General features: G+C 39.7%; 3 non-coding genes across 3 annotated transcripts; 1 reads left to right on the top strand and 2 right to left on the bottom strand.

Annotated features, from left to right (window-relative positions):
* The first annotated feature begins 9,095 nt into the window (after positions 1 to 9,095).
* On the top strand, positions 9,096 to 9,169 carry trnan-guu (transfer RNA asparagine (anticodon GUU)). The gene has a single exon. It is a non-coding gene; the product is annotated as a tRNA-Asn (tRNA).
* A 927-nt stretch (positions 9,170 to 10,096) lies between these two features.
* Positions 10,097 to 10,168, bottom strand: trnaq-uug (transfer RNA glutamine (anticodon UUG)). The gene has a single exon. It is a non-coding gene; the product is annotated as a tRNA-Gln (tRNA).
* Positions 10,169 to 10,436: 268 nt separating this feature from the next.
* Positions 10,437 to 10,508, bottom strand: trnaq-cug (transfer RNA glutamine (anticodon CUG)). Its single transcript has one exon. It is a non-coding gene; the product is annotated as a tRNA-Gln (tRNA).
* Between the last annotated feature and the right edge of the window lie 2,162 nt (positions 10,509 to 12,670).

The following is a 12,670-nucleotide window of genomic DNA, read 5'->3' as shown; positions in this document are numbered from 1 at the left end:
AGCAGGAGGTGTGTTAGTACCAGTGACCAAAAGTTGGGGTAAAAATCTGAATGAATAAATAATATAAGTCAGGGGTTTGTAGGACTGATGGAAGTTGATATAGCAGAGCTGTTGTTATTTTAAGTATGGCAGAGTAAATAATAAATAGTGGATTGGTGATTTTGTATTGGGAAAAATGTGATTTAGAAAATTTGAAGGCTCTCTAGCATGCGGCGATGATGAAGTAGAATAAGTGTAGAAAATGTTAGATGTAATGTGTATGCACCTTCTGCTCTGATCAGTTTGAACTATTTGAAGTGGAATTTTATATAGCAGGAAGGGTTAATGCAGTATGAGAGACAAATAATGAAGTGATTGTTTGTTTCCAGGGGATCACTGTCGATTGCCCTGAAGTATATGTTTGTTTCTATAGGGCCATTGTCGGTCGCGGTGAAGTAATTGTTTGTTTCCAGGGGATCACTGTCGATTGCCCTGAAGTATATGTTTGTTTCCATAGGGCCATTGTCGGTCGCGGTGAAGTAATTGTTTGTTTCCAGGGGATCACTGTCGATTGCCCTGAAGTATATGTTTGTTTCCATAGGGCCATTGTCGGTCGCTGTGAAGTAATTGTTTGTTTCCAGTAGACACTGTTGTTGTACTGAGGTTTACGTTATTTTGTCTGAGTTGTGTTTGGACAACCGAGTGAGTTGTGCCAGTGAATGTTAAAAGAATACTCGTATTCTTCGACTAGGCAGGAATCTTCTGTTCTAGGGTGTGTCTCGGTTTATCTTTTTCTTAATACGTGTTACAGATTTTGCTCGAAAGGTTGTTTAAAGCGGTCTAAAATGTCTAATTTAACACATAGAGAATTGAAACAAGTAGTTGTTAAGCGACTGGTGGAAACTTCCTCTGTCAAAGAGAAGGCGAAAACAGGCGCAAAAGTTGAGGAACTGAGTTGGACAGAGGTTGGTCTCTATCCACTGGAAACTAAAGCCCCACCTGGTTCTGAACAACGTATTAAAAATTTTCTAAATTTATCTAAAACATAAAGTGACAAATGTAAAAGGGAATTGGAAGGTGCCCCTGCAGTAAAGAAATTGAAAAGCCCTTAGCGAAAGTCGTGTGCGCAGCTGCAAAACCTAATTTGGCCACACATCCAGTAATTTCAGGAAATTGGACATGCCTACTCTCATTGTTCAAAAAGATAAAGCCAGTAGGGTGTGAGAATTTATCCATGTCTCACCCACTAACTCAGGAACCAACCCCAACCAACATCAAAGCTTATAAAGACAATTACCCCTGTTTCAGGAGCAACAAACCAGAACCGATAAACAGGGGAAATTTTTCAGAAGGGATGTGTGTATGAATGGGTGTCTGTCCCTAAACCACTGAATGAACTGCCAAAGGCAGCTCACTTGCGGCCCTGACGCTAACCTTCCTTACTCGCCGGCACCACATTGGTGTCAGAAGTGGGATCGTGGTGTTTGGGTGGCTCTGATGGTTTGGTGAGCCAATATGCCCGGTCTGTCTGAGTGCGCTAGCCCAGGTGGCTGTAGGGGCAGGGTGCCCGGTCCAGCAGTGGGTGGAAGAGCGACTCGGCAGTGTAATGGGGTGCGGTCTGGACATGGAGCCACCCAGTGGACGCTGGTGAGTGGGTCACCGGGACGGTTGACCATTAGGGAGGGGGCAGTGTAGCGTCGCCACTGGGTCTGGCACGGGCTTTACCCAGAAAGCCTTGCGGCAGTGGTGTCTAAGCTCACCGTGGCCGTGTATCCCGATGTTGGGAGTGGGGTGGCTGCGGTGAGGGCTGGGTAAGTAGCTTATATGTTTGTCTGTTGTATGATTGTATGTGTGTATGAATGGGTTAAGTGGCTAGAAGGGATGTTTGGGCCATGGAAGGGAGTTATTGCGAGTTTGGTGATGTCAGCATGCGTGGGATTGGTAATTTTAGTGATATGTTGTTGTTGTGGTATCCCGTGCATCAGGGTATTAATAGAAAAATTTGTAATAGATATAGTGAGTAGAGGAAGCAGAGGGGGGCAGGATCCACCAGTTATCCAGATGATGTTGGCTGATTTGTCTAGATATCATGTAGATGATGATGAGGAGGATACCCTTGAAGGTGGGCCGGAAGACCCACTTCGAGCAGTATAAGTGCTACTAACTCTGCTTAATTAAAGGTAAAACCGACCAGACAAGACGAGGAGAGAGGACCAGCACTACTGATCACACACCGTGATGAAGGAAGGAGACTTGGAAGGACTGGCAGAGGCAGACACTGAGGGGACTGGAAGACCCACTCCAAGAGACAGAAGTGCCACTAACTGGACCTGCCTACAGGGAACTAAACACAGCAGAAAGCCCGACAAAACCAACCATGTGGAAGAAGAGTCCAGCGGAATCAACGGAGCGGAACAAGACGAGGGGGGAGAATTTAGTTAGACTAGGAGAGAAAAACATAAACATATAGTTCGCAGACACATAGACCATCTTTGAAAACACTAGTTAAGTGCAACACACATAGTTTAGCTACAAAACGCAAGGGGTTAGTTCAGGATTGTTTACAATGTATATATGTTTGGTATTCTGCTATTTTTAGGAGGGATATTCTCTGTGTTTCATCGTTTAAATGTTTGTGTTGCTGTGGAAACAGGTAAGACCGACAGGGGAGAATCCATAAGACATTAGGAGTCATGCAGAGACGCAGGAGCTATGGGCCCCTTCTGAATATCTGCAGCTCTGTCTGGTGGAGGACAACCTGAACGGACTTCCTGTAGAAGCCACGCACCCATTGTTTTTATTTTATTTTTCTCGTTTTTGATTTCCTATTTTTAAATTGCTTTATTTTGTTTTCCTATTCTTATTTAATTTTCTATTTTTTGTTTGTTTGTTTGGTTTAAGGGTAGGAGCTGTTGCGATAGGTACGGTTCCTTTAGTTTAACTGGTAGCCTTTTATTTTTTAGATACCTTTTATTGTAAAAATTCAGCCCAGTGGCCATGTAAGTCAGAAGGGGTTAAATTGGGGGGTTGCTGACAGCTATCCTTTTCTCCTGGAATCTAGAGACACCTAACCTATAGTTAAAAGTTATTGTGAAAGCATTAAGATGCTTTCAAGGGGGGCTTGTTAGGTTTTTCGGAACATAAAAACGTACATTTAATATGGGAAGTTTTACGGCAATTTCCAAGGTTTACGACATCCAGGCCGCATGGTCTTTTGTCCAACATGGCGCCGGCTAGGCTCCCTCCCTGACTTCTACCGAAGGGGGGAGGCGGAGCCCTGGGCTTTTTAGCACACTTCATTGGCTCCACCAGCAGTAAAGGAGGAGGAGCCTAGCTGAGTTTAAAAAGAAAGGCGGGCTTAGACGCCGGCCCTCTTTCTTACGTGGTTGTGTGTCTAGACTGCAGGAGAAAGGAGCGTCGGTCGGCTTAGCTCTGATATATATTCACAGATCATTTTTACACTTAATAAAGTGTTTTAAAGAGTACTTTCTGGACTTCCCGACTGCTTTCTTCAGGACCTTTTGAACAAAAGATTTATCCTAACAATATCCAGCTCAAAGTCTGTCTAAACCCGCCCTTCACATGCTAAAACTAGCAGAACTTGTTCATAGATATGTGAGCGCAAAACCAATTTGGCAGGAAAATCGCGAGAGTTGCCAGGTTCAACAAAATTATCCAGCCTAATGTCTGGTCTAAATTCAACCCTGAAGCTGAAACTAGCCCAGAATCCAGGGTGTCACAGATATTGGTGAAATGGCAAATGAACGATCAGTGCTACTAGTGAATCTTTTATTATTAATAATAATATAGTTTCATTTTACATTCCGATTGACTGACTTTTTTTATGATGTATTTTGTTTACATTGGTACTACAGCTAGTAATATTTTGTCATTAAACTATTAGTCATTTTATTGATTTTTTTAATAATTGTTTTAGATCTCATAAAATAACATTTATTAGTAACACTTTAAATACTAAAAGCTCTGAATTTCACTTCTACTCTTTTCTGTTCTTCTCCTCTCCAATCTTCATTATTAACTAATGATTTATGAATAGAATTTCAGGTTACATGAAGAACTATTTTAAATTAGGCAGATGCTAAACAGGTAAACAGCAAAGTGTACAGTTTGCACCCTGGTGTAAATGCTATTTACACCCAGGTCCATTTACACCCTGTTTTATGGTACAGATCACATGGTCTATGCTAAAAGTTTTATGCACATCTAAACCCTGTTTTTTGGTACACTTACATAATAAAGGCCTTTTATATTGCCACATGTCTAGAATGTATTTAGAAATGATACATCAGAATGGCTTGATATTAACTGAGTGTAAACTACAGGTGATGTATTGTCATTATGAAGTGGAATTGTTCTGTGGAAACAAGAGAATTCCTTTTAATAACAATAACAATTCATGTAATCAAGATTATTCTATTTAATAACAATCTAAATTAAAACGGAAATGAGCTTAGATTATATTTTAGTTGACTTTAAATTTAAAGTAAAATCATAATGTCCAGTTATTACCAACCCTTTTATTTTAAAGCCTGAAATTCTATCCTAAATAGTTCCACCAGACGCTTTTACTGTAATGTTTAGTATACACACATCTTCACAAACAATGTGGGGGCTGATTTGATTGAGCATTTTGAAGTGGAGGCTTGACCACAGTAGTAAATCAAACAGTTCACACACACATACAAGTGCACAGTAAATATTTCTACACCATAAATACAGATAAATCTATAGGTGCACTGTAAAAAATTCCTGTAAAAATACAGGCAAATTGCAACAGTAAGATAATGTTTTTTGTTAAATACGTTAATACTGTGAATAACAACGCTTTATTCACAGTATTACCGTATTTTGACGATGTAGAATACCAGTAAAGCTTTTTACAGTACAGAACAGTATTTTCTCAAGGCCGTCTTCAGCCCCGCCTACGGTCAGATGCCCCTGTCTTCAAAACCCATCAGGATTACTCCTTCACTGTCTATCAGGTAAGCTGCCTCTGTAAAAATAAATGAATGTTTTGATGTGTGGGGAATTTTGGATTGATTAACAGATTAGATGTCTAGCTAAGAAAACCAGTACTACGCGATTAAGTTTTAGCTGGCTTTGAATGTGAGAGCTGGCTGGTTTGCTAATGTTAATCCTTGTTTAGTAACGCAAACCAACAGGTGTTAGTACAATATATTTTTTTCAATAATTGCTCAACTGTCATTGAAAGCTGCTTGTCTGCATTAATTCTGCATTAATTCTCATGTGGTTCATCATTAAGAATATACTGTAATTGTTACCTTAATTAATTTTTGTTTTGCTACCTGTTAAAAGTGTCCTTGACAAATAGAAAAGAAAAATCACAAAGCTAAGAAAGTAAGTTATATGTAGACTGAACCTAACCAAATGTTAGCTGCTTGATAGTGTAAGTTGAATAGCTAGCTATTTTGCCAGCTAATGCTAATCCTGATTTTATAACTGAGTCATTACGGTTTAAAATTACGGTATAATACAGCATTTTCTTTAAGCGATTTTCAGTGTCCATCTGGTATACCTCATTACTTTGAAAGCCCCTGGTCACCACTTGTTTTACCATAGCCAAAAAAGTATGCTTGCAGTGATAAGTTGCTTTTGTTTTGCCTTGTATGGGAGTCATTAATCATTGATAGATCACTTAGCTAACTTAGGTAGTCTAATGTTTGCTATTGCTAACCCCCACATTTAATTGCTGCTAATAGTGACACAAACTGATAATAGTGTGAAAATTGTTCATGTCTTCTGTTTATGAAGTGTTCTTAGTGTTTTCTTTTGGATGTGCGACGTCCTAATTTTAAAATGATTTTTTGTACAGCTACTTATGGTGCACTTTCGAGAGAATACCAACGGGCTCTTGTTTCATGCAGATGTGAGTTTACTTTTTGTCTTCTTTTGTTATAAGTTATGTTTAATGTTTGCTAAGGATATAAATCTTTTTGTTTTCTTCAGGCAAGTGCCACTGCAGCAGATGTTGAGAGGACCCGCACACTCTCTGCAAGTCCTCCTCTGATACTTCTGGGTAAGTATACAATACCATTTGTGTTTGAGAAGAATACTCTTGACTGCTTAAGACTTTTACATATTACTATACTTGTCCATTAAATAATGTAATACTTCAGTAAAATTAAGTGATTGTAGAAAACATTTAATCTTTTTAAATGCAAAATACTTTATGTACCTGGACAAGTTACTTGCTCTCACATTCAATCTCACTCACTCATACTCATTCACTTAACTTACTGTCACTTACTCTTACTCACTCTCCCTCACACCTGCTCTCACTTACTCACTCTCACTCTCCCTTACACTCAATCTCACATTCACTCACTCACTCACACACTAACACTCACTCTCACTAACACACTCACTCACTCACACTTATTTACACTTATTCACACTCGCTCACAAACTCTCATTTACACTCACTCTCCCTCACACCTGCTCTCACTTACTCACTCTCACTCACGCTCACTCACTCTTCCTTACACTCACTCACATTCACTCACTCGCACTCACTCACACTTATTCACACTCACTCTCACTCACTCAAACTCGCTCACAAACTCTCATTTACACTCACTCTCACTCACACTCATTCACACTCGCTCACAAACTCTCATTTACACTCACTCTCACTCACTCACACTTGCTCACAAACTCTCATTTACACTCACTCACACTCATTCACACTCGCTCACAAACTCTCATTTACACTCACTCTCACTCACTCTCATTCACACTCGCTCACAAACTCTCATTTACACTCACTCTCACTCACTCACACTTGCTCACAAACTCTCATTTACACTCACTCACACTCATTCACACTCGCTCACAAACTCTCATTTACACTCACTCTCACTCACACTCATTCACACTCGCTCACAAACTCTCATTTACACTCACTCTCACTTACACTCATTCACACTCGCTCACAAACTCTCATTTACACTCACTCACTCACACTCATTCACACTCGCTCACAAACTCTCATTTACACTCACTCTCACTCACACTCATTCACACTCGCTCACAAACTCTCATTTACACTCACTCTCACACACACTCATTCACACTCGCTCACAAACTCTCATTTACACTCACTCTCACTCACACATTCACACTCGCTCACAAACTCTCATTTACACTCACTCTCACTCACACTCGCTCACAAACTCTCATTTACACTCACTCTCACTCACACATTCACACTTACTCACAAACTCTCATTTACACTCACTCTCACTCACACATTCACACTTACTCACAAACTCTCATTTACACTCACTCTCCCTCACTCACTCACACTCACTCGCTCACATTAGGGCTTGCACAAATTCAGATTTTTTTTTAAGTCGACAGTTACGTATGTGATGAAAGTCAAGTAGATGTTGACTAATTGCTGATGTCATGAACAAAACCACAGGAGAAGGGAATGCTTTGCAACAAGCAACTTAAATGTTTAAAATATCCAACTTTAAAAATCCATGCACTTTGTATCTGACTTAGGTGCACCCTAGGTGGCCTTGCTGGGATGCTCGCCTGCGGCGGAGGTCTGGAGAGCCCACTCCAATGACACATGACTTTTCAAGGTCATTCAAGGCTGGATGAATAGTCTTGAGGGTCATGTCATTTGCGAGGGCATCCTACCTACATTCCTGACTGGGCTTGCAACTTTGTTTGCAATGTACTACGTGTTCAACTTGCAGTACCAGGAGGAGGCCTCTAGTACTTTAGAGTTCATTCAGAGGTAAGACACTTTCTTAAATCTGTTTTTTTGTTCTTGTGCATTGCCTGATTTCCTAAACCACTCTAAAAGTCACCAACTAATTGCTATTGTGTACTGTTGTGTTTCCAGGTGCTTCATTGGGATTAACCCAGAGAGGGGTTCAAAGACTAGTCGGGGCAAGGTGGTCTCAAAGAAGACAGGTAGAATAGTCAATCCTTGTGTCTCCACACTCCTAAAGAATCTCTTGGACTTTTAGTGGGACTTCATTTAGGCAAGCAAGTTTTCACACACTCACACTAATGCACTTACTGGTAGTATGTGTGCACATACTGGATTTTGTAAAAAAAAAAGTTGGTTGTTTAAAAGGCTTTTGTATTTTTGTTTTTAAATGAAACAATAACTACTGTTGTGATTTTGTTTTCTCTTTATTTAATAAATAATGTACTTGAACATTTGTTAATCCTGTTTTTGTGTTTATTCAATTAAGCCTAATTTTTAAAAATTTTAACTTTTTATATTTAAGTCTGTTCCTCGCTGCCTCCAAAAGTTTACTATTTGGCATTTTCACCGCGTTCCTGATCATGAGAGCTGAGTGATTGACTCAGGTAGTGGTGTTTACAGGACAGAGCGGGCGGGCGAAATTCAACCACCCAATCACAGACTAGAATTTAGAGGGCGGACCTTCTCCGATTGGCCAGTGGTAGCTCTATAAGGAGTCAAATGAGGCTATTAAACCAATGAAATACAAAGCATTTGTTCTGACATGTACCTGAGCCAATGGTAAATAATATTGATCAAAAATGAAACCAGTTCACTCCAAAAGGAGGATTTTTAAGTGTCCGTCCTAGCGTTGCGTGAATGGAGGACTGGCAGCTGAAAAGCCGGACTGTCCGGCCTAAAACCGGACATCTGGCCACCCTACTCAGGACACGTCTCAATTTGTGCATGCTTTGAGTTACAGTATTTCTCCTGCTAAAAATTTTAAATTGAATTAAAGTTTAGTGTAGAATTATGTACAAATATTTACAGAGAATAGATGAACTGGCTGGTTAGCTCAGTTGGTTAGAGCGTGGTGCTAATAACGCCAAGGTCATGAGTTCGATCCCTGTATGGGCCACACCTACTTTTGGACTTAAACTAACAAACAAGTGATCCTTCTCTAACTAGCAGATCCTATTAACCTGAGCTTCAAACGTTGTCTCTGACAAGTGTGAGATCTTTTTACTGCCCCTCTCATTCAGGTCAGAAACATGCCATTATTTCAATTTGCCAAACTTAATTGCCCTTCTGTAAATGTTAGCAAGTCATGTGACCCGTGTGTACTGTCCAATGAAACAGCTGTGCGTGTGTCTCTGTGGCGCAATCGGTTAGCGCGTTCGGCTGTTAACCGAAAGGTTGGTGGTTCGAGCCCACCCAGGGACGAGTGTCTTTTATTGCACAACCTGCCTGTTGATCAAACGGATATGAGACACAACAACAATGTGTAGTCGCACAGAATAGTGGAAATAAGTAACTGAAAAACATCCAGTAAACAACAGTCCTACAAGCACAAACATCCACCTGATAAGTCACCGGAGACCGACTGTACAAAGTGGAAAAAACGTCCTTTTGGTTTCAGTAGATGTTAAATGAAGATACTCGCCCAACGTGGGGCTTCACTTCACTTTAAAAGTCAGTTCAGTGTGTTTTACTGTAGTAAGAATAGCTCCACATGTTTTGTATGTAGTGTTTATGGTATTTAAGCTGGATGGATAGATGGAAGTTAACATGTAATCTAAGGTGACTCTTAAGTTTATTCGCTGCTGTTGGCTTATAAAGTTTTACTGAACAAACTGGCTCGTATTTTGGCACTGATGTACCTTCCTGAATGGTGATCTGCTTGGTTGACACAACTAGCACAAGTAATCGTGGTCTACACCCCACAAGCGCTCTGTTGTACTTGCGCATGTGCTGAACGCTACCATCCTGAAACTGCTAACGTTTCTAAACCTTGAAACTCACACCGGCTCCCAAATGAAACTTGCCATTTGCTGAGTAAATAAAGACAAAAAGAAAAACACACACACACAACTTCAGACTTTACTTTTACATCTCAGATTTTTTAAACTTACATGATTGATATAATTCTGAGCTAATTTAGAAGTTTTAGGCAGTAAATAAAAGTAATTTTAGTTAAACATTACCACCCAAGTATTAAAAAACAAACTGTTCCACTGTTGGAAAATTGCACTGAGTTAAGTTTAGGACCCAGTTGGCCATTTTGGTGTTACAATTCGGCATAGAGCAGTCACATGTGGAACACTATTCTCTACTCAGCATTGATAACAGTGTTTTTACCCAAATAAAACCAGGTTCCACCAAGATTTGAACTCCGATCACTGGATTCAAAGTCCAGAGTGCTAACCATTACACCATGGAACCAAGTTGGCTATTAGATGGCGCTGTAAACAATGATTTGTGATTATATTTTGGGATGGAGCAGTCACATGTGGAACACTATAACACTACTAGTGCTATTATGATATTCAAGCTGGATGAATGGATGGAAATTTACATGTAATTGAAGGTGACTCTAAACTAGCACAAGCAATTGTGATGCTCTGTTGTACTGCACATGCGCTGAATGCTACCATCCTGAAACTGCTAATGTTTCTCAATCTTGGACCTCACACCGGGCCCCAAATAAGTAAGGTCCCACTGAGATTTGAACTCAGATCACTGGATTCAGAGTCCAGAGTGCTAACCATTACACCATGGAACACTGACACCACCAGAACTAAAGATAATGATTCGCCATTTGCTAAGTAAATAAAGCAAAAATACACAACTTCAGACTTTACTTTTACATCTCAAGTTATTTAAACTTACATGATTTATATAATTGACTGAAATCAATTGACAAAACTGAGGTCATTTAGAAGTTTTAAACACTAAATAAAAGTAATTTTAGTTAAATATTGCCACCCAAGTATCAAAATCACAACAAAACGTTCCACTGTTGGAAAATTGCATTAAGTTCAGGACACAGTTGGCCCGTCCCTCCTTGTCGCTCTGAAGCAGATGATTTAATGTTTGTGCACCTGTTCAGGAGATCACAAGTCACTAATGATCACACAGAAGTCACTTGATTTTAATACTGTTTGTTTTTGAAATGAGATCCAACAAGCTCATGGTAAGGTGTCCAAATAATTTTTGCCACATAGTGTATCATTATTATTGCTAAGGAGTTAATATGTGTGTCTACATCACTTCATGTATCTATACGTGTCTAACATACGTATCAATTCTATTAATATTCATAAGCATGCACACACACACACACACACACACACATGCTTCCACATTCACATGTTTTTGCAGTATGTGTTATGTAGATAATATTTAGGTGATTTGATGTATTTTTTTTAGTTTAGAGGTTTTGTGTTTTGCTTCACTGTATGTATGGTGCATCATTAAACTGTTATACATTATTTATTCTATTTTGTATTAGATGAGATGGTTTGTCTCTGTATTGACTTGCGATTCATTTTTAAATGACAGCTAATGATAGTGATCCGACACTTTTAAGTAATGTGTATAACATATAAAATGTTGACTTCATCAAAAAGAATCGACTCCTTCAGCTTCTAACGGCTCATTGCTGAGTACGATCAACTTAGTGAATCAACTCTTTCGAGTTTATTTTTGTCATTTGCCTTAAATAACCGGATTAAAGAATCGACTCATTTGATTCATTTGGAGCCGCAGACTCACTCGCTCTCCCGCTGTGAGCTTCTCAAACTGAACTGCGTCTTTCTGTACATGAGGAAGAAATCTATGTAGAGATCTCAAATAACATGAACCTAAAGGTCTGAACTTACATTGTAGAAAAGAAGAACAAGCCAGTAGCAGCAGTGAGCACATTAAACCATTTACAGAAGGGTCATTAAGTTTGGCTAATTGAAATAATGGCATGTTTCTCATTGAATGCGAGGGGCAGTAAAAAGATCTCACACTTGTCAGAGACAACGTTTGAAGTTACTGCTAGTTAGAGAAGCCTCACTTGTTTGTTAGTTTAAGTGGTGTGGCCCATACGGGGATCGAACCCTCGACCTTGGCGTTTTAGCACCATGCTCTAACCAACTGAGCTAACCGGCCAGTTCAGCTATTCTCTCTTTAGATCTTTGTACATAATTCTACACTAACTCCATTCAACCAGCTGAAAGGACTTTAATAATACACATCTAAGAGGTTTTGTGGGTTCTTCTATGTGTGAACTATCTAAACTATATATTTCTTAAAGTTCCTGACTGAGCTTAATGCCACCAACCAGTGACTGGAGCAGATACGACTCAGGTCCTGCACACAGTAAGTAGTGCTGATACACAGTACCAGCCTGCACACCAGAGGGGCTCCAAACATCAAGTTTTCACTCATTAAATCATGTACTTTGAGAACTTTGTGGAATGAATGTAGGATTTGTACGTGTCGATTCTGGGTTTTAGGAAGTTGAGCTACTGTTAATATTTTTCCCCAATTGAACTAAACCTGAATTGATGTTTTAATTGTTCATTAAGACTTCACTAAGAGTTATTACCATCAAGCAAATGTAAAGCATATTTCTATATGAAGAGCATCTGTTTCCAGATAATATACACTGAGGTTTAATTGTCTGATCATCAGACATAGTTGTGCAATAAAAGACACTATTCCCTGGGTGGGCTTGAACCACCAACCTTTCGGTTAACAGCCGATTGCGCCACAGAGACACATGCACAGCTAACAGCACAGCTGTTTCATTGGACGGTACACACAAAAAACCTAATCTCTCTCTATACAGGCTCACTGTGGAGGCAAACTGGTGGTTAAGTGGGCGGGTCTAAACTGCTGTAGGCTGAACGAATGTACCACAATACAGTATAGTTTAGATAGAACACACATATA

The sequence above is a fragment of the Trichomycterus rosablanca genome, chromosome 14 (genome assembly GCF_030014385.1).
Source record: "Trichomycterus rosablanca isolate fTriRos1 chromosome 14, fTriRos1.hap1, whole genome shotgun sequence".
NCBI lineage: Eukaryota > Metazoa > Chordata > Actinopteri > Siluriformes > Trichomycteridae > Trichomycterus > Trichomycterus rosablanca.
The sequence above is the reverse complement of the archived record's forward strand: the minus strand, read 5'-3'. Positions and strand labels throughout refer to the sequence as shown.